This window comes from Marmota monax, unplaced genomic scaffold, assembly GCF_021218885.2.
Source record: "Marmota monax isolate L192 unplaced genomic scaffold, Marmota_monax_Labrador192_F-V1.1 WCK01_AAM20220418_F8-fsc00092, whole genome shotgun sequence".
Lineage (NCBI taxonomy): Eukaryota > Metazoa > Chordata > Mammalia > Rodentia > Sciuridae > Marmota > Marmota monax.
The window spans coordinates 1,554,126-1,575,534 of NW_026692583.1; the positions used below are offsets into that span (position 1 = coordinate 1,554,126).

Sequence of the window (21,409 nt, forward strand, 5' to 3'; positions counted from 1 at the left end):
CGCCCAGGCCCTGGCCCCTCCCAGCCCCATTTCTGTAGCCCCAAGTGTCCGAGGCCAGTCCTGGAGCCAGAGGCACCCAGCAGCAGCAGTGGGGATGGCAGCAGCCGGGCAGGCAGTGCAGCCTGGCGTGGCCCAGCCCACAGCGTCCAGGAGCAGCCTCCTCCACAGGCTCGTGCCGAGCAGCCTCCCTTTCCTGCCTCCTGCCTGGGTGGTGCTGGGCCACTGAAGCCCTCCCATAGGTGGGCATCCCCTCCTTCCCGAGGGTGGGAAAATGTGACTCAGGATTTGGCAACTGATGTTTAGGAAGAGGGAGGCAGATGTGGACCAGCAGTGCCTCCCCAGGCATCAGGCTTGAGTGCCACTCAGGCCTGGGAGGGGCCTGTGGGCTCCTCAGTCCTGGAGTCTTGACCTCTGACTAGCCCTGCAGCTTGAGAATGGAGGCTTGAGGTGGGGGTCTGCGTGCCTGCCTGGGGGTGGCCAGAGCATCCCCCTCCAGCCTCCCTTTCCTGAGGGCTGCTGTTTTTGTCTGCGGGTTCAGCTGGTACCCCTCCCAGCCTTGTCGCTGGGGCCCGGAGGCCTGGCCTGGGGGAGGCTGCAGCAGCAGAACTGTGGGATTGGTTCTCCGCTGACGCCTTCCCTCTGGCATATGGCTCCTCCGCCCGCCTTGAGCTCTGCCAGCGGCTCCCCTTTCTCCATGGCAACTTAGCTCAGTGGTCCCAGTGGAGGAGAGAGAATCAATTCTCCCTCCTTCCCGCCCTCCCGCTCTGCTCCCCACCCCTTCCTCTCCGGCCTGCCTTCTTCCCTCCTCCGTCATCCCTGCCCGCTGTGGCTCCTCTGTCCACCCAGCCTGGGACCCGTGCTGGCACCCTCTAGGCATGGACTGCCTGGGGAGCCCTGGGCCCCGGGCGGCTCCCTGACACTGGCACCTGAGGAGCTCAGCGATGCTTCGGGCATGGGGGCTGCTGGATGAGCCCCAGCCCAGCCCCTGCGGCCGGTGGTGCCCGCTCTGACATGTGGCCCCCCGCCCCTTACCTCTCGTTGGCTTCCTGGAAGGTAATTTTCTGCTCCTTTTGAAACATGTCACAGACATAGGATGGGTTTATTAGCGAGGAAGGCTCCGTCTTGTCACACGGGCTGCTTGTTTTCTCTCCAAGGAGGCGGGATGGAGGGAGAGAAGGACCAAGAGGCCTGGCCCGGCCTGCCCAAGCTTGGAAGGGCAGGGCAGAACAGGGTGCATGGGCTTCTCCTCTGGAGAGTCTGGTGGCTTGGCTTCTGCCTCCTGGGGCTGGGGACAGCGCTCTGTTGCACTCCTGTCTTCCGCGGTGGCTGCTCCACAGCGCGCCAGTCTCTTTCCTCGAGCGTGGTCCAGCGGGAGAGGGGAGGATATTTTGAGGCGCGCACGAGCACCCCAGCGGGCCGGGCTCTGGCTGCGCACTGGCTGTCGCTTCAGCGAACCCTTTATCCTCCGAAAATGGGCATTCAGTCGGGGGTGGGTGTCCCCCGCCCTCAGGATGTCCAAGAAGACAGTGGAGGGGGACCTGTCTGCTGGCCGGTTCCGGGTGGAACACCAGTGTCCTGTGTCGCTTGCAGAGGCCCCGTGTGTTTTGGGACAGCCCCTCAGCAGTCTGGTTCAGTCATGTCCCGACAGCAGCATTCAGCTCGGCTCCCCAACGTCTCCTCCAAGTAAGCCGATGATGGTGACCGTGAGTGGCCCAGCCCAGGAGGCGAGGCCGCTCCCCCGCTACCTCTGCTTCCTGTGCAGCCGGCGCTGGAAAATAGAACCCGTGGTTGTCAACAAGAACGTCTCCTGTGTTGATGGAAAGTGAGGCCAAAGAGACCGGATTTAGCACCCAGTTCTTAGAAGCTCCAGGCCTGAATGGTGTCTGAGCGTGAGCCTGTCTGATCTTTAAATAGAAAGCGCACGCCGAGTAGCCCCGTCTGACTTGGGGAGCTTCAGAGCCCAGTGCAGGTATCAGGGAGTCCGCACCCGATTCTAACAAAGGTGTGCAGCTTGGGAGGCTGACTGCAGAGAAGCCTAGCCTTTCAGGTATGTACCATGTGCCAGGTGCCAGCGGAATTGGGAGGGAGCGTGCTGGCTCTACCAGCTCAGAGTGGCGCGGCAGGCTGAGTGCTGTTGATAAGGTCAGGCTCACGGCCACCTGATTGGGTTCTATTTTGGTTTGGGCATTCTCTCTGACAGATTGCCTTAATAACGGCAGCAGAGCTTTGAAGGCGGCCGGAGGCAGGACTCCCTGTGCAGTTCTGTGGTCGGGTGCTCATCTCCTGCACCGCCCGTTTCTTTACAATGGCCTCAGACCCCAGATTCTTGGTGCTTCCCCAAGAGCAGTGAGATGGGTCCTGCTGAGCAGGAAGAGAGGAAGGCTTTTGTGTCTGCAGACATCAGCGCTGTCCTGCTTTTCCTCTGCTTGAGTCTGGAGACTCACCGAGACCCTCCTGGCATCTGAGTGTTGTGCAGGCTTCTTAATGACATTGCCGGCGTCTGGATTCTGGTTGGCTGGCTGTGAATTCTGATGGGTTAGCAGTTGTGTGATGGGGAGCGGGTGTGTGTGCTGGTCTTGTTTGGTTTGGTTTTGGTTTGCCTGTGAATGGAAACTCTGATGTGACAGTTACAGGCCAGCTCTTGAGTGCCCGCGCCCTCTTGCCTTTGCTCAGCCTCCGTGGGAGGCTGGTCCTGCAGTGCTGAGGAGGGGGTTCCTCTGCCCTCAGGTCCCCATGTGCTCCCACCGTGATCCACCTGCATGGTCCACCCACACAGCCAAGTCGGACAGCCAGGGCTTGGCCAAGGGGCAGAGGCAGGCTCCCCCGCCCCGGCTGCCTGCCGTGGGCCAGGTGGGCCCCGGGCTGCCCCGCCTGCCCGCCCCTCCCTCCCCTCCTTCTCAGAGGATGCTCCGGAGCGTAATTGCATTTAGCAGTGCCTCACTTGACTGCAAGTGCAGAGCACAGAGGGTGTGAGAGCAGCTTGGAGAGGCGGGAGCCCTGGCTGCCAATGGCTCCTGCCGGCGAAAGTGTGGAAAGCTCATTCCAGGAAAAGTGGAATAATCGCCGAGCTGGCTGGCTTCCAGGCGGTGAGTTATTCTTCTTTAATTCGACCGAGTGCTGTATTCAGGGAAGGGCCCCGTGGAAAGCAGTCGGCAGACCTCAGGGAGCCCCTGAAGCTCTGAGGGGACAGTTGGCTTTGTCTTTTCCTGAGCTGGGGTCCACTGTGCGGGGGGGGCAGGACAGACAGCTCAGACTTGGGTGGGGGATCCTGGGGCTTAGGACAGCCGCCTGCCCCGGAGGTACCTCTGTCCTCAACCAGCCCTGGGCCCAGCTCCTTGGAGTCTCTTGGTGGTATTCCATGAATGACAAATGACTTGAACTGTGCAGGAAGAAGGCAGCTCCAGCTCCCGCAGGCCTCCCCTGGTCTCCTTGAACACACACAGGCACACTTGCACAGCCCTCATCCACTGTGCACACACCCACATGCACGTGTGTGTACACCCCACAGATGCACCTTTCCCTCCTGCTCCGTCCTGGCTGCATCCTGCCCATGCTAATGTTCCCAGCACTGTTGGACCTCATAGCCACCCTTTATGCTTTCCAGCTCCGTGTCTCTCCAGAGGCAGCCCGTCCTTGTCCACTCTGGAGAGCTGCCTCCCTCTGCTGTCCCTTTCCCTCACCTGAGGCTGTGCCACGCCGTCTGGTGTGTTCCTGGGGTGGGCATGGTTCTCTGCAGGGCATCCCCAGGTGCCAGCCCTCTGAGGGTCTCCACCCCCAGGGAAAGGACTCATCAGAGGGAGACTACTCAGCTTAGGGTGCGCTGAATGCAAACCTGTGTGTGCACGTGTGTGGCATGTTATGAGTGTGTGCATGTGTGGCATCTGTGCTTGCCGGTGTGTATGCATGTTTATGTGTGTGGGGTCTATGTTCGTGTGTGCATGTGGGGTATGTTGTGTAGGATGTGTTTGTGTGGTGTGAGTTTAGTGTGCTGTGTGTGTATGAGTTGGTGGGTGTGCTGTGTGTGTGGTGTGCCTGTACATTGATGGTGTGTGCATGTGCGGTGTGTGTGGTGGTTGTGTGTGTGGTGTGTGTACATTCCGCGCTGTTTCTGTCTGGGTGTCCTGGCTTCACATCCGTTTCCCCCTGTTTCTGGCTCTGTTTCCGGAGCCAGGTGGGCAGACTCTTTCACCCCTTACTTGATCTTCACCATCTCATGGATTTTATGGTTTATTTTTTTTTAAATTTTTATTATTAGTTGTTCAAAACATTACATAGTTCTTGACATTTATGGTTTATAATCACCCCTTTTTACATGCCCCAAACCAAGTCTTGGCGGACAGCTGCCTTGGGCAGAGCCATAGGTCCATCTCCGTCGGGTACACTCCTTGTTTCCTCGTGCAGCTGTCTGCAGCGCTGGGCTCTGGGGTGAGGACTAGACCCAGCCCCTGCCCCTGGGAGGGACCTACAGAGGAGGCTTGGTCTCCTTCTGTCCCATCCCATCATCTCAGGAAGAGAAAAGGAAAGCCAAGGACGGAGAGCAGTTGGGGAGGGGGTCCCACACCCAGCCCCCATCCTGGCTGCCGTCCCCACCAAGGTATGCGAGTGACTTTGCAGAAGAGATCCTAGTGGCCCAGACCCAGTGCACTCTGCTCGGCTCTGGAACAGTGGCTCTTTCTTTTAAAGACCTTTACATTGTCCTGCTCTGGGGCAGTGGTTGCGCTGTGGGGTCTGTTTTATGCTGAGGACTTAGGCGTAGGTGGCTCCATGAGGTGGGAGGGATGCTACCCATCAAGAGACCTGTGCCTTGGTTTCCCACCTATAATGTGGAGAGAGCATGGTCTGTGTCATGTGTGTGTCACGTACCAAACACAAAGGACAGACATGGGAACAAACATGTGCTTTGGCAGTGGCAGAGGTGGTAGGGCTGTTGTGGGTGAAACGTTCCAGGAACTTCCCTTCTAACGAACTGGGGCAGATTTGTGTGCCCCTACAGATGTGTGAGGGAGAGGGGGGCACAAACATAAAGTAAACAGGGGAAAAGGTGGGCAATCTGCACTTCTAGAAGAGTGTCTGTGGAAGTTCCTGTTAGTTTTGCAATTTTTCCATATGTTAGAGATTATGTGAAAATGTTTTAAAAAATTCTGAGGTGTTTGAGGGTTCTTCTAAAGTGTGGACAGAGAGGAGGGTTCATACCTTAAGGATCCTACAAGAAGCTAAATGAAAAAACTCAAGTCCTGTCCTTGTGGGAGTGGCCAGCCAGTCCTGGGGGACGAGGAGCCGTGGGAGGAAAGGTTCCTTGGACACAACCTCAGAAGTTGAGCTTCTTTCAGGATCCCTGACTGAACTCGGGATTCAGGCTTGGGTGCTTTCCCCAGGGGCTCTGCCTGGTGCCTGAGCCTCTCCTTCAGAGCTCTGGGTGCGAGGGAGTTGGTTCCTGCGCTTTCTGGACGAGATGCTGCTGCTTTTAGGTTCAGTGTGCAGCTTTGGGTTCCCCCCGTAAGTAAGCTTCGTGGTCTTCTGTTGCTGCCCAGCCTCGTGACAGCCCCTTTCAGATAAATGTCCAACCTCAGAACCTAGACAGCTATTGAGAGGGATCATCAGACCCAAGGTCTGAGAGTCTTGGGTCCCCACTCTGCTTCATGGGGACCTTTCCAAGCTAACATTATCTCTCATAAAGCCAAGCTTGGTGGAAATGCCTGAACCAGGGGCCTGAATGTGCCCTGTCAGCCTGCAAAGTGCTGGTGATGTTTTGGGAGGGGGCTGTTTGTCAGTACCTGCCCACTCTGTGCCTCAGTTTCCCCACCTTGTTGCTATAGCAAGAGGAACTTCCCTTACCAGGTGCTTGTCACTTCTCCCAAAGCAGGGTGCGATCAGGGCAGAGAGCAAATCAGGAAAGCTGCCCTTGTCCCTGCTCTGCCATCAGCCTGATTGTGAGATCCTTGGGACTCCCTTGGCCTCTCTGAGCCTGTTTCTTGGTTTGTGTGACAGGGTTAACGAAGGGCACACTGGGGAGGCTGGGAGGGACAAAAGGATCGTGTCTGAAGTGCACTTTGTTCTGAGCCAGTGCCCTTGTAAAGCTCTTCACAGCCTCCTAGGCGTGGGCACACCGATCACAGCCAGTGGCAGTGAACAGGCTTTGTCAGAGGCAGCGCGGACAGGGAGCGGGAGGGCTGCATTTTAACAGGCTCACCCCTGCTCTCACTTGCCTGCAGGCCCCTCTTTGTAGCATGGCTGGAGTGCTCTCTCCACAACTGGGCTCCTGGGATGAAGCAGATCAGGACTCTGCTGGTGGAGACATCCCTGGGCCCTGAGAGCAAAATATGGGGACCACACAGGCCCAGGTTTGGGTGACCCATGGGACTGTGTGATGCATGGTGGCTCCCGAATCCCTTTGCACCTCAGTTTCCTGGAGCACAGAATGGGGCAGGCAGGTGGCCCCTGGCCATGCTAGGATAGTCTCCAAGGCTCCGCTCTTCGCCCTGCTCATGAAGGGATGCAAGATGGGGCGATGGCTTCACAGGGCTCTCTCCAGATGGCCACTAAGTGCCAGGCTAACACCACAGAGCCAGCTGTGCCCAGGTAGCCACCGGCTGCAGAGCACTCCCGGACCAAGCCTGCCTTCTAGGACAGGCAGTGGTGCTCACCAGCCCTCAGCTCTTCCTGACTGTCTCCCATCCCAGGTCCCAGCAGGCAGCACCAGACTGGAACTTAGATGTGGCCATGGTGCCAAGGAGGGGCTTCCCCTGGACCCTGAAGGAAGACAGGGCCAGAGTTCCCATGTAAATCACCAGCTGGCACTCCAGCAGGAGGACAGGAGCCTGCTAGCTGTCCTCACTGCCGCCTCAGCCCTCTGCCCAGCCCACCTGAGCTTGGCCTGCTTCTGCCTGTCAGGCAGCAGTCACACACTAGGGCCCTCAATCAGACCTGATGGATGGTGAGGCTGACGCATGGAGACCCTGGGGCTTCCCCAAGTCACTTGAAACTACCTGGGACTATAGCAATACCCCTTCTGAGCCAGTTGGGTGGATGTGTGAACAGGCACATGGATGCTGGGCCCTGAAGGCATCCTCCCCCTTGGCTAGGCTGGGCCCTGAGGGGTATCCCATCCCCTCTCCCCTGGCTAGGCTGGGCTGAAGAACCTGTTGGTTCCCTGGAATAATTAAAAGGAATGGCACAGGTCTCAGGCCTGAGCTCCGCACTTCTCCTTGGCAGAGGCCTAGCTGTGTGAGCTGTCCCTGCCTGCACACTTCTGGGGCCCTGGGATGTGGCCCCGCTGGAGCCTGGCCTAGATACCTGGAGATGGAGGACCACGCAGGGCCAGATACCTGCTCCAGCTCTCAGGGCCCTGTTACTGTTTTTTGATGTGAGCTCCTGTCTGCAGCCTGGTGGCATTCAGTCACTGTCCCAACTCCCCCCACTGGGAACCCCAAGAGCCATGAACCAGGCTGGGTTAGGGCCAGGGCAGGGTTGCTTCCCCCAGAGCCCTGTGAGGTGAGCAGAGCCTCTGAAATCCACGTATCCACCTCTCCTGGGGATTCTGCTGCCCCTGGGTTCTCTCCCTCTACCTCTGTCCTCCTGCAGAGCCTCCTGGCTGGATCTTGCCAGACCTCAGTAAGGACCCACTATGTGGGCACCAGTGTGTGAGGCCGGAGCCAGGTCTTACTGCCGCCAGCAGTTCCTGAGCACATTGCATGGGGATCATCAGCTCACTCATTGTGATCTGTTCCATGCAGGGACACAGAAATTGAGAGGAATGACCTGCCCAAGGTCACACAATGGCTTGGGAACAGAGTTTAGAATTGAAATTATTATTAACCTAACAAATATTTGTTGGGCAGCTTCTCTGGCTGAATCCTGGGAAGCCACTCTGAACAAGGCTCAGGGCCTGAACTCGAAGGCAAACACGTGGCCACAGGACAGGCTGATAAAGGCCAGTGAAGTCAGCGCAAGGTGTCCCGGGGCCAGGGAAGGCTTCCTGGAAGACTGAGCCTGAGGGGATGGAGTCCAGCCTTGGCCCCTTGTTCTCACTCTCTAGGGCCTTCCCCTTAACCTGGGAGGTATTTAAAATGCAGGTTCCTGGGGGATAGTAGAGGATAGGAAAGGCAGCAGAATACAACAGACACTAGTATGGCAATATGTAAATCAATGGGTGTGTAACTGATGTGATTCTGCAATCTGTATACGGGGTAAAAATGGGAGTTCATAACCCACTTGAATCAAAGTGTGAAATATGATATATCAAGAACTATGTAATGTTTTGAACAACCAACAATAAAAATTAAAAATAAATAAATAAATAAATAAAATGCAGGTTCCTGGGCCCTTGGCAGGAAGCTGTGAGTCGGTGGGTCTGGGTGGAGGGTGTCTGCATCTGAACCAGGCCTACCAGGCTTTTGGGTTTGGAAATGCTGGGCTCAGCCATCTCAGAGCCCTTTGAGCCCTGCAGACATTACCAGTCCCAAGATGGTCCTGAGCACGTCCCTTGACTTGGTTAGCCCACAGAGCTGGGACGAGGAGAGGGCCCACCACTGCTGGTGCCCCCTCCTTTGCTGGGTCTCAGAGAAATGCTTGGTTTCAGCCCTGAAGCTCTCGGAAGCCTTGGCCAACTCCCTGTGCCCATCCTGAGAGGATCCCCAAAACTAGTGACAAAGAGATGTTGAGCAAGGGGCAGTGTGGGGCCTGTGTGTCCAGATCTCCCATCCTATGTGCCTCCCTGGGTTAGGACATATACCTGGGTCAGTACTGAAGGCCACTTGCCTAGAGTTGGTGCACCCCAGGAATTTTGGCTGGGCAGGGCAGGCCTCACCTGAGGGTCTAGAAACGGCTGTCCAGGTGCCAAATTGGGAAATCAAGGAGCATAGAGGGGCTGGGTGGCAGGAAGTCCACACACTATGGCCTGAGTGGCTGCATCCCCTCCAGCATATTAGTAGCCTGGACGCAGATGGACTGCCCACTCTGGCTCCTTAAATGCCCTGGGCTTATTGGGCTGTAGCCCTGGTAACAGCCTGGCAACAGGCTGGCTCAGTTCCACCCAAGTGCTAGGCTCGCCCTCCCAGCCAGGGTGCCTCTGGCTTATCTCCTGCAGGCCCCCAGAGCAGAGGACCCTGACTGACACATACGTGGTCAACCCTGGATTTGTACTGTTTCCCAGAGCCACAAGCCCAGGGTGCTCCTCTCCTGGGCTGCCATAACAGTGCCGTAAGCCAGTGGCTTAGACAGCAGTGGTGTATTCTCTCACAGCCCTGGAGGCCAGGAGTCTAAAGTCAGGTGTCTGCAGAGACTCTGAGGGCTCTGAGGCACATCCTCCCCTGTATCTTCCAGCCTCTGGTGGCTCCAGGACCCTTGGCTCGGGGCTGCATCACTGCAGCCTGCCTATCTTCCCATGGCCCCACCTCTGTGTCTCTGCATCCCCTCCTCTTCTCATAGGGACACCTGTCACTGGATTTTGACTCTTAACCCAGGTGATTTCATCTCAAGCTCCTTAATTAGTTATCTCTATGAAGACCCTACCTCTGAGGTTCTGGGTAGATGTAAATTGGGGATTGCTGGGGAGGGGGATGCTATTCCACCTGCTATACCCTGTAGGCAGGATGTCACTGTGATGGCCAGGGACAGTGGAGTGGCAGCTGCCCAGGAAACAGATGTGTATCTTTTAGCAGCCTCAGATCTGTCATCAGCCAGGGCAGCTTTGCTTCCTTCCCTGAGCAGAATCAGAGACTGAAGCAGGGGGGGTGGCTCAGGAGACAGGCGTCCTGGCCAGATGCACCCTTCACACACCCACTTTAGGGGGTCCAGGAGAAGAAAGTCCAATGGAGCCCTGAAGAGCCAACAAAGCCCTGGGTTGATTCCCAGGGAAGCGAGCTCTGCTCAGCTCTGCCCGGTGTGGAACTCTCTAGCAATATCTTGGTGGCCAGCACAGATACCCCTGCCAGGCCTTCCCTGCAGGCCTGGCCTGGGCTCTTGCTCCTGGCCAGCTGGTGGGTTTGTGGGATTGGGAGAGCTCCCACAATGGTCTGCCTCCAGGGCATCAGCAGCTTCCACGGCCATTCCTGTCCTCCATCCTCTTGCCTCTGCAGCCAGCCCTATTCCACCCACAGGTGTTTTTTGAACACCTGCTCTGGGTAGGGCAGTGTGCTCTGTCCCTGGACCAGATGGTTCTCTCCCTTTCTCTGAATGGCAGCAGCTAGTGACCAGCCACTTACCCCTTAACAATGATGGGAGGAACCCTGGGTGCAGTGGAAGGGTCTCTGCTTCCTTCTCCTTGGTTTCTTGGATGCTCCTCAGAGAGCTTTTTGGAGGGGCCCTTGGGCTTGACCTCATAGATTTATCAGGCAGCTGCTCTGACCTCAAGAACTGTGGTCACTTAAGAATGGACAGGTGCCTCATTTGGTCCTCCACCCTGGTGGCTGGTGCCTGCAGGACCAGCACTGTAGATGCTCTGCCCTGCAGAGGTGGCCCTGGGCAGGGCCCGGCGGGGGTCTCAGGCACTCTCCTGGCAGTGGGTGGGCCATTCCTGTCAGTGGGTAAACTGAGGCCCAGAACAGCAAAGCAACTTGCTTGGAGACAGAGTTTGTGTGTGGTTGGCTCTGTCTGACCCCAGGCTTTCCTGCTGCATCTTGCTGCCTCCAACTCGATTTTGTTGGCCTCCCCCAACTGCCTTTTTTCTGCAGGGTGGGGGTGTTGTGCTTGCCTCCCCCGCTTTCCCCGTTCCTGCTGTTCTGCTCAGGGCTGCTCAGCGCCTCCTCACCTCCCACCCTGTTGACACAGGGCTGTTGCTGGGCTGGTTTTGTTTTTGACCCAGTCAGCCTGGCAGGGAAGTGGCGGCGTGTGCAGAGCTTCCCAAAATAGGCCCCCCCCGCCCCGCTCCCCGCCAAAGATAGAGGGGCCAGACTGTGTGCAATGGCTTGGACCAGTGGGAAGATGACTCAGTTCCCTGCACCCGTCCACCCCCTCTCCTTCTTGCTCTCTCCTCCCGTTACCCCCAGACGGGGAGGACCCAGAGGCTGCTGGGGGCTGCTGGTCCAGGGTGCTGGTTGGGATGGCTGTGGTGTCACCCTGGATCTAGGATCAGAGGTCCTTATGTCCTCCCTGTTCCTAACTTGCTCGATGACCTTGACCAAGTCCCCATGTCCCTCATGGCTTCTGTTATCTAATTTGAAGTGGGGAGAGGGCACCTTCTCCCCTGCCTCGCAATGCTACTTGGAGGCCCCAGTGGGTGCTGGGAAGGTCGTGTGATGCAGAGGGACACAACAGTAATATACCAGGCATCGTTTCTTATGATCATGAGCGTCCATGGGTAGAGCTGTCCTTGTCATCACTGTCATCAGCACAGCCACTGCCATTTCCTGTGCTGGGGATTTACATGCATTGTCCCTTAATGGGGCCCCATGCTCACCCTTTAGCTGCCTTTGGTATTAGGCCTAGTCCTATAAGCATGAGAACAGGTCAGTAAGTTTGGGTAGCTTGTTAGAGGGCTGGCACCCTGGCCTGAGCCCTGGCCGGCAGGTGGGGCCTTCCTTAGGGGAACCCTGCCTGGCCCTAGGCTCTTCCCTCCAGACCCTGAGCCTAGGGTCTTGGAGGAGTATCTGGAAGGTACCATCTCCATTGAGATAGGGAGCACTGGTATAGGATAGAGGCCCACAACTGGCCCTGCCTCAAAAGAGTCCGCAGGCCCCAGGTGACTGAAGGGACCATCCACGTAAGCACCTCATTCCTACTGTGCATCTGAGCAACTTCGCAGAGCAGTCAGCAGGCGTTTGTTGGCACCAGCTGCCCAACAAGCCTGCAGCCTGCTGCCTCCCGTGAGCCCTGGAAGGCCTGTGGCGCTCAGCTTTGCAGGTGAAGGAACGCCACTCAGCCAGGAGGCCAGGCCCCGACTGGTGAGGACTCTGTGCCTGGGCTCCCACCAGGTCCATGTGCCCCCAAGCCCAGCCCAGCTGCTCACACTGGCTCTTGTCTGTGGACAGGGCTTGGCCTGATCAGGTCTTCCCGGATCCCTGTGTATACAGTGTCACGATCGCATTTGTGGGGGACACTGCTGTCCATGCGTGTGCGTGCATGAGGTTTATGTTTACATTTGGTTTTGTATGTTACTGATGCCCTTGGATTGTGTTCCCCAAGGTCAGAGGGCCTGGTGAGCTTTCACGGGGAGGCACACGTAACCCGCCTCTGAACCGCGCTGCTGTGGGCTGAGGCAGGGCCGAGGTGCAACTGGTTTGCGACATGTGGTGAGATCATTGACATGCACATCCACGATCCCTTACTCTCGATGCAGAGATCCAGCAGCTCTGAAAGCCAAACGCTTTGTCATAGCTCATTTGGCAGCAAAATCTCTTGAACTGAGGTGAGGCTATTTATAGTCTAAGCGAGGCTATTTATAGCCTTTACGTTTCCTATACTCATGCTGTTAACGGCGTTTGGTTATTGGGTGCTGAGGAATGTGCAGTATTACCTGTCTCAAGTACAGGAAATTCTGAAATCTGTACTTTTCTACTGCCCCTAAATAGCATCTGCTCCCTGCTCCCCCAGGGTCCCTTCCCTGGAATTCCTGGAGCCACTCACAGGCCCTGGGGACACCACCACCATCCCCCAGATACCCAGAGGCTAGGCCTCCTCAGGATCACATGGGCAGCTGAACAGGTACTGGTTTCCAGACCGCACCAGGGTGCTCTCCACCCTCATGCTGAACACCTCGTTGGCTCCGTTACCAAACCCTGTACAAATGAGTGAACTGAGGCTGAGAGAGAGGTAAGAGGGCCAGCCTGGGCTCTAACTCTCTCTTCCATCCTGCTGCCTCTGGGGATTCTGGGGACAAGGCAACTTGTCTCCTGAATTTGCAACCAAAGCGTGTTGAACTTGGGAGGTCACAGGGTCTGGGAACCCAGTGCGTGTGGAAGGAGAGAGCAGCAGGTGGAGGCCGGGCCTTGCCCCTGGGTACAGGCCTGGGTGTGACTGCTGCAAGGCCTTCTTGGGAGCCCACTCCCCTCTCTCTGCCCCAGACCCTGTTTGCTTCTCAGAGTCTCTTTTGTACGAGTACCTGTGCCACCGTCCCCAGCCTGTCCCTGTTTCCAGCTGGCCTCCCCTGGCCCTTGTGGCTGTTCTGGTCCCTGAGTCCATTGCCCAGTGCTCTCTGAAGCCACAGGTACAAGGTAGAGGCTGCCCTAGTTTTTATGGAGGTCTACGGAACACCTAGCCATGGGCTTGCACTGAAGACACGAATGAACCAGCAGGCTCTGTCCTGAACTTCAAGCTCAGGGACAAAGTAGCAAGAGCACCCTGGGGGCAGCCTGAGGGCTCTGGGAGAATGTGCTGTGTGGGCGGAGCCTCCCATGTAGACTAGGTGGGAAGGGTCCTGCGTTTGGCTTTGGGAGGAGCAAGGAGCGGCTAGTGTGATCCCCAGTGCGTGCCTGAGGTAGCAGTTAGGGGACTCCTGAGACATGCAGCATGCTGGGGATCAAGGTATGGGAGTGCCCTTCAGGGCTCTGGAGCAAAGGGTGCTGAGGGGCCAGGCTACCCACTGCCAGCAGTGAACAGCAAGAGCTGGGGGACGACCCAGAGAAGCCACAGGGTACCTGTGATGGCCTTGGGTGACATTCCACAGAGCTGTTGAACACGGCCGGGTGTGCATTGGGAAGATGCCCTCTGTGGCTGGAAGATGCCCTCTGTGGTTGGAAGATGCCCTCTGTGATCACTGGCCTCCATCTTAACAAACCCTGTGTGTTTCTAGAAGGACTTCAGGGGCCCCACAACTGGGAGCATGTGGACCAATTAGGAGCTGTTCCTACCAGCATGGACTAGGCCCAGAGCCTAGGAGGCAGGGCAGGGGCTAAGCAGAGAGGGGCCTGGCAGGAGGGACTCCCCAGCCTTGGATCTGGCAGAAGGTGAGTTCACCCCAGGGTGGCACTGGGGTACCTGGTCCACATCCTGGCCTCTTCCCTGATTTCACCTGGCTTGGTTTACCCTTCTGCAGAAGGCTCACAGGAAGGAATGAAGAATAGGTTCATGGATACCTAGAAGAGTTCAAGGTCAGGGTATGAAGGATGTGTGAGCAGCCCTGAGGGGAGCACCTGGCAGTGTGCAGGAGCTGTCCCTGGGGCCCTGGCCCAGCTGCTGCAGAAGGACACCTCCTAATCTGCACTTCCCTTGGGTCTGTCCCAGATGCCCCACTCCAGGGAGTAGTCACACCTACCCTCACCTGGCCCTCTCCTGGCCCACTGGCCTGCCGTTCTCCTCAGGGTACGTTCAGGCAGTTAGCTCAGCTGGACTCTCCCAGCACCCACCTTGTGGGGACCAGGAGGCCGAAACCTGACTGCTGCAGTGTCAGAGGCTGGAGGCCACTGCCTGGAACAGTGGAGACAGCTGGAGACAGCTCTTGGGAAGCAGGCCCTGTGCCCAGCCTGCGTGGGACAGGTCTCCCAGGGCCCAGGTAGCATAGCAGGGTCGGGGACAGGCCTTCAGCGCTCCTGTCAGGAAGGAGCTCTCCACGCACTTCACACTCTTGGGATCTGAGGCTCCCCAGCTCTGGCCTGTTCCCACTCCCCGTCCTCACCTGCCTGGTTCCCGTGCAGGGGCAGGGCCAGACCACAAAGTCCTGCAGGAAAAACTTGAAGGTATTTCTCATCCTCGGTGATCACTGGCCTCCATCTTAACAAACCCTGTGCGTTGGCTCCTGATTGAGCTGAATGAATGAGGGGAGAGCCCAAGGCCCATGATGTTGGGAGGTCACCCTAGCTCCTGGCCTGGGGCCTTCCAGGAGAGGACGTGATAGTGTCCAGTGTCTCCATCAACCAGGAGGTCCTGCTGGATGGGGGTTGTGTACTATAGTTGTTTCCCATTGCACATCTGTCGGGGGGAGGGAGTTAGTGGCAGAGTGAACCTGAATGTCCATGAGTTATCCACCATGGCCACGCTGTCCTCACACCTGTCTGTCAGTTGGAACCTTCAGGGTGAGAGGGGTCATCTCCAAACTGAATAGGATTTGTCTCCAGGCAACGTGAGGAGAGGCTGCAGCCTGTGCCTCCCCCAGCACTGCCTCCAGCCTGGCTGAGCTCAGTCTGGGCCCTCCTTCCCAAATGAGTAAGCAGAGGCGGGGCCATGCCACAGACAGAAGTGGCCCAGCTTGACCGACCCCCTTCCCCTGGCCTGTGCCAGGACTCACTGCCACCACCGGGACCTTGAGGCAGAGCCCAGGACCCCTCAGAGCTGACTCAGGGGAGCTGGGCGGGTCAGACCAGGCAGTATTCTAGAGGCAGAGTGAGGTTGGCACCACCAGGGAGAGGACAAACGGGGCTGGAGCCTGGAGGGGCGTGGACACATGCTGAGAAGTGACACTCCGGCTCCTTCTCTGCTTGCCGTCTGGCTCCACTCGCATCTTGGCGGCGTGATTAAACCATCTTATTAGTGTACAGGGACACCCTTATTGACGGCGCTCTCTGGGAGCCGCCACCCCCACCCTCTGTGTTTCTCCTGGCAGGGAAAAGAGGAGGGTGGCTGGAGAGAGGGTGGCAGAAGACTGGCTTGGGATCTGTGGGAAGGATCTGGGTTAGAGCGAGGCAGAGAATCCTGTAGCCTGAGCTGCCCTCGGCGTGGTCCAGGAACACGTGGCTCTGAGCCAAGTTTGCTGATGTGTGATTAACTCACAAATAGGTGTGCAGAGTGGTACGGTGTGTACACAGGAGCCTGCTGTTCCTACGAAGCGGTGTCAAGATGTCACTGAGCCGGGTTTATTTTAGTTCCCAGTATTGTATCTGTTTAGCACCCAGCACAAGTGGTGCTGTGCCCACGATGGGCGGGCCAACAGCAGATACCTTTGCAAGGTCCCCCAGGCCCTCTGCAAGGTCGCAGGTGCACAGACAGTGCCCACATCTTATGGACAGTGATGCATGTCCAGAACATGGGGTGCCAGGTTGCCCAGTACCTGCCCTCCACCCCAGGACCAGATTATGCCATGTCTTACTGGACTCAGAGGCAGGATTTCTGCACGATTATACAGGGAAGAACACTTAACTGATCGGGAGTTTTAATCACTGTGTGACCTTGGGCAGAGTGAAATGTATTGTTTTGTGCTTTAGGAGACAAGGATCTGCTCAGCACATGGATGACAGGCAGAAGGTCAAAAGATCAGTCAGCCCTTTCCTGGTTGTGAGTGACACAAATTCCATCTGAGCTGGCCAAGGCAGAAAGGGAAGCTAACCCACAGGGGTGCAGCAGGCCTGGGCACCGATGCCACATGCTCGATGGGAGGGAACACAGCTGCTGATAGCTTTCTGGCCTTTGCATCAGGACAGGACTGACCCACATTCTCTGTTTTTAACCCTGAGGGAGGAAAGAAAAGTCCCCAGGAGGTATAAGCAGGGTGAGATCATGGTGGCATAATCTTCCTCTTCTAATCCGCTTAATATGGCAGGAAAAAATAATAGTATTAAAAACTCGTATCCATGTGGGCACAGATATGTTTTCAATGGAATAGAAACCTGAGGGATCCCAGAAAGACAGGGGGAAAACTCTAAACCACAATGTTTCAAGTGAATGGTTGGAAGACAGGAAGCCAAACCAGCGCTCGGAGGAAAATTTATAGTCCTACATTATTTATTGAGAGACAAGTAAGATTAAGAGTTACTGAACTTAACTTTCAATTCAGGAAGCTAGAAAAACAAATAACCTTCCAAGAAAATAAAAGAAGCAATGAAAATGAAGACAAGGCCGGGCACTGTGGCACATACCTGTAATTCCAGTTGCTCAGGAGGCAGAGACTGGAGGATCTCGAGTTCAAAGCCAGCCTCAGCAATTTAGTAAGGTGCTAAGCAACTCAGATCTTGACTCTGATGAAATACAAAATAGGGCTGGGGATGTGGCTCAGTGGTGGAGTGCACCTGAGTTCAATCCCTGGTACCACCCCCCAAAAAATGAAGATGAAAACTGAGTTGCATTCATCAATCATCCCCAAAAAACAATGCTTTGAAAGGGCTAAGAAAAAAGAGAGAAACCTTTGGAAGTCCAATTTAAAAAAAAAAAAAGAAAGAAAAGAAAACCAAGGTAGAAGACACTAAGAAAAAAAGAGGATGTAGCTATGAAAGAAGAAAGTAATGTCTTAAAATAAAAAATAAAAAGTGTGTGAAGGGGTAGCTCAATGGTGGGGAAGCTCTGGGTTCAATACCCAGCACTGGGAGGGAAGGAGGGAGGGAGGAAGGAAGGGTATGTGCAACTTCTTGACAATCAATTAGAAAACCTGAGTGAAGTGTATGTTTTTCTAAGCAAATAAAAATGACCAGAATGGGCTGGGGCTGGGGCTCAGTGGTAGAGTTGGCATGCGTGAGGCATTGGGTTGATCCTCAGCACCTCATAAAAATAAAGTAAATGTACTATGTCCATCTACAACTAAAGAAGAAAGTATTTTTTAAAAATGACCAAAATGAGGACTGGGGATGTGGCTCAAGCGGTAGCGCGCTTGCCTGGCGTGCGTGCGGCCTGGGTTCGATCCTCAGCACCACATACAAAACAAAGACATTGTGTCTGCCAAAAACTAAAAAATAAATATTAAAAAAATTAAAAAAAAATGATCAAAATGAGCTCAAGAAAATCCTGCTCCTAAATATCTCTTGGTTAGATTAATTATTTAAGCACATACAAAAAGATGTTATGACTCATCTTACAGGGGACCCTGTCCATGTACCAAAGTCAGAGAAGGATAATGCAGCAAAACTCAGACCAGTCTCACGTTCTGAAAAACAAAACACACCCAAATAAAATGCCAGTGAATTTAATTTGGCTGAATATTACAATATGCACATTATGATAATATATGTGATCAAATACAGTCAGCCCTAGAAATGGAAGGAAGATACAGTATTAGAAAATATTTTCACATAATCTGTGATACTATATTTTTTAATGATCGAGCCATTCAATCCTAGATTACACAAGCAGATGACACTTGGCTGGTGCTGAGGGATACTGGGAAAACTGTGTCTTGTTGCCCTTCCTACCTGCTGTCCCTGTCATAGGGACAGGTCCCCAAGTCCAGTGGACACCTGAATCCGATGATAATTGATCCTGTAAGAAGGTCATGAGAGCTGAGTGCAGTGACACACGCCTGTAATCCCAGCAACTTGAGAGGCTGAAGCAGGAGGATCACAAGTTCAAGGCCAACCTCAGCAACTCAGCCAGGCCTGGTGCCCGGTCTCTCAGTGGTAGAGCACTCCTGGGTTCAATCCCCAGTACCACCAAAAACAACAACAACAACAATAATAATAATAATGAAGAAGAAGAAGAAAGCCCACAGAGAGAGAATGCCCATGGCAACCAACGCAGGGATTCAGTCAGTGCAGCTGCCGGCCAGGTTTGCCAAGGCTCAGGGCAACCAGCAGAAAAGGAGAGGCAGGGAGCAGGCTCTTCCTCGAGCTTCCAGGAGGAACCGCCCTTGTGGGCACCTTGATTTTGGATTTTTGGCCTCCAGAACTTGAGAGGAAAATTTTATGATGTTTAAAACCTCCTGGTTTGTGACACACTGTAATGGTAGCCCCGGGAAAGGTCTCCCCATGTCCACCCTGCAGGGAGAACAGGGGGAAGAGGGAGTGAACTCAGACCACCTGCTGGTTCAGTAAACCTCCAGCTTAGAACTGAGAGCCAGCTCCCCCAGGCCACAGCCCAGGCGCCTGGCAAAGCAAATAGAGGTTGTCTGGAAAAACAGAGCCTTGTCCTAAGTGCCACAGAATTTCCACAAATAACTTCCACAGAAAATGAGCAGCCAGGCAGGAGATGTATGGTGCCTAGCAAGCAGGAGGCCCTGGGTCCCATCCAAAGTGTCACAAAAATAAAAAGCAAACAAAGAAACACAGTCCCAAGAGGTGACCAGGCACCACAAGCCAGGACAGCATGGACGCCTCGCAGCAGATACAGCCCCTCCAGGGACTTCAGAGCTGCAGGTTGAAGTGCACCAGTGCGAAGGCCGTGCACGTAAATGAACAAAGGCCAAGTTGAGATAAGTGCAGGGAGCCAGGAGCTCCAGAGTGACGGAGCAGGTTTGCAGCAGAATCAAAGTGAGCTCTTAACAGGAGAGAAGCCGGACCTGGAGAAAGGGTCAGTATCGGAAACCAGGTGGGAAGAAAGCCTGCAGGATGCAGTACTGGAAAGAAAAGGAGCTCTAGGGGTTAGGTACCCAGAGAAGGGAAAGTCTGACCATCATCTGCCCAGAATTCCAGACGGAGGAGAGAAAGATAAGTCAGAGTCCATTAAGCAGGATCTAACTCTCCAGAGACAGCCCTTCCTCTCTTGGCCATGGACCAAGCCCCCAGAAACGCCAGGAAGCCAAACCCTTCATCTTGACCTCCCTTCTTGGTCAGCTCTTCCTGCCTGTGGGTATCCATGAGCATGTACAGAGAACTGAGTGATCCCCAAGCTAGGACCAGGTATCAGTGAGGAGTAGACTCTGAGAATATTGAAGACATTATCCCAAATCTGGCAGGGGCCTTTTCCAGCACCAACTAACTAGAGGGAGTTTGCATTGTAGGGTGTCAGAATGGCATTACTTAGAGTTTAGCAGTGCACAGCCTGTGCAGCTGAACGAGGCAACTCCAACCCAACCGGCTCTGAGGCCTTTCCTTCCCAGGTATTCACCCGTGGGGCTTTCCAGTTCCGACCAGTGACTTTTCCTTTGTGTTTTCTTTCCTCCCCCTCTCCCTCCCTGGAGAGGGATGGCATCCATCATCAGCCAGAGGGTTTTATGGGGCGATGAAAGGAAGCTAATAGCTCTGTAAAGAAGAGCCAGTTACCTGGGAAGCTTTCCAAGCATGCTTCGCCCCTGGCAGCTCTGGGAGGCCTGGGGTGCAGGCCACAGCCGTCAGGGCTGAATTGCAGGCCAGGGAATGTAGACTGTGGACCACATCCACAGGCCCCACTGTGTGGCCTCTTCAGGTGACTCAGCCTTTCTGGGCCTTTCTCTTCCCATCTGGCCCTGATGGCTCCCCTCACTGAGTTGCCAATAGGACCATCAGGGCAGCGTCTGATCCACTGTGACGTAAAGCACCGTCTGAGCTGGTCTCACTGGGGCCATGCTTGGCTCTCCAAAGCCTGCCCATGGGAAGGGGGCTGGGGTGGCCCGCTTCCCCTAGCCCCAGCGCCCCGCAGCAGCTTGGCTGTCTGGCCCTGCACACACCCTTGGGGAAGGAAGTCTGGCTGCAGGCGTCTGAGTCATGGACGATGTCAGGAAGGAGGGCCTGGCAAGGAGGGAGGCACTCTATTCTTGGAGGAGCTGAGAGCGGGGCTGAGGAACTGCGAACAGAGCAGCTCGGAATGGCGCTTTGTCTGCCTGTAGTGGGTGGCGGGAACATTCGCCAGCCACCCTTCTTGAGCACCTACTAAGTGCCGTCTGGCCCCAGACTCGCCACCCTCTACATTCACTCTTCCAGCTGCTGGAATTATAGCAACAGATGAGCTGGGAGGGCGAGGTCCCTGCCCTCCCGTGGCCTACAGTAAACAAGTCAGCTCATTCCAGAGCGCGGCGCCAGAGCCCACTGCCGCAGGGACAGGGAGGGCATGACATTTGGACCAAGACCCGGATGATGACAAGGAGCAGCTGTGCCCAGGCCTGGGGAACAGGCGCTTACCAGGCCCAGCGGCAGCTGGGAGCTGAGTGTGGTGTGTTCCAGGAAAAGGTAGCAACGGGTGGCCAGAGTGTAGCCATGCAGGAGGTGCTGCTGGTGGGAGGCAGGACCCCAGAGGGAAGGTAGAGGTTGGGGGTAAGCCGGGTGTCCACCAGGCTGTGCCTGGACAGGGGAGCCTGCTCAAAGCCCATGGGTGTGGGGCACGGCACTGGAGGCTCCGCCTGCTGGGGGCCCTGGAGGGAGGACAGGATCTTGAGAAGGCCAGAGAGGGGCCACTCAGCACAGCAGTCCCAGGACCCCATGTGCGGGTGACCTCCAGCAGATCCTGGGTTCTCCGCTGTGGCCCCCTGGAGAGATTTTGTTTTTAAATTGTGGCCAAAAAAAATTACCTACAGTTCTCCAGGACATTTTCACGTGTCCAATTCTGTGGCATTAAAAGCATCCACACTGGGCTGGGGCTGTAGCTCATTGGTAGAGCACTGAGGTTCGATCCTCAGCACCACATAAAAATAAATAAATAAAGATATTGTGTCCACCTACAACTAAAAAAATATTTTAAAAAATCCACACCCTCTATATCCATCACCGTCACCCAGTTCTCCCCATTAAACACTGTCACCTGGTCCCCCCAGCCCCTGGCACCCCCTGTTGTCCTTCTTGTCTCTGTGAATTTGACCTCATGTAAGTAGAGTCGAACAGCATCTGTGACGGGTGTTTTCCATTGGCGTGAGACCTTCGAGGCTCACCCAGGTCCCAACATGTCTTTCTCCTCTCAGGTTTTGTTAACTTTTTGTGACATGATCTTCCCA

The 21,409-nt window shown here is 55.4% G+C and overlaps 1 protein-coding gene across 10 annotated transcripts in view; it reads left to right on the plus strand.

Annotated features, from left to right (window-relative positions):
• Pitpnm2 (phosphatidylinositol transfer protein membrane associated 2) overlaps positions 1 to 21,409 on the plus strand; it is a 124,945-nt gene that overhangs the window by 53,381 nt on the left and 50,155 nt on the right. The window contains exon 1 of one of the 10 annotated variants that reach the window (XM_058579799.1): positions 818 to 1,053. The exons of 8 other annotated variants lie outside the window; for them this stretch is intronic. The gene's annotated coding sequence lies outside the window, so the exon portion shown is untranslated. Of the gene's footprint in view, positions 1 to 817; positions 1,054 to 1,922; positions 2,048 to 21,409 lie in introns of those variants that run through there. One more of the 10 variants, XM_058579801.1, reaches the window with a different exon arrangement.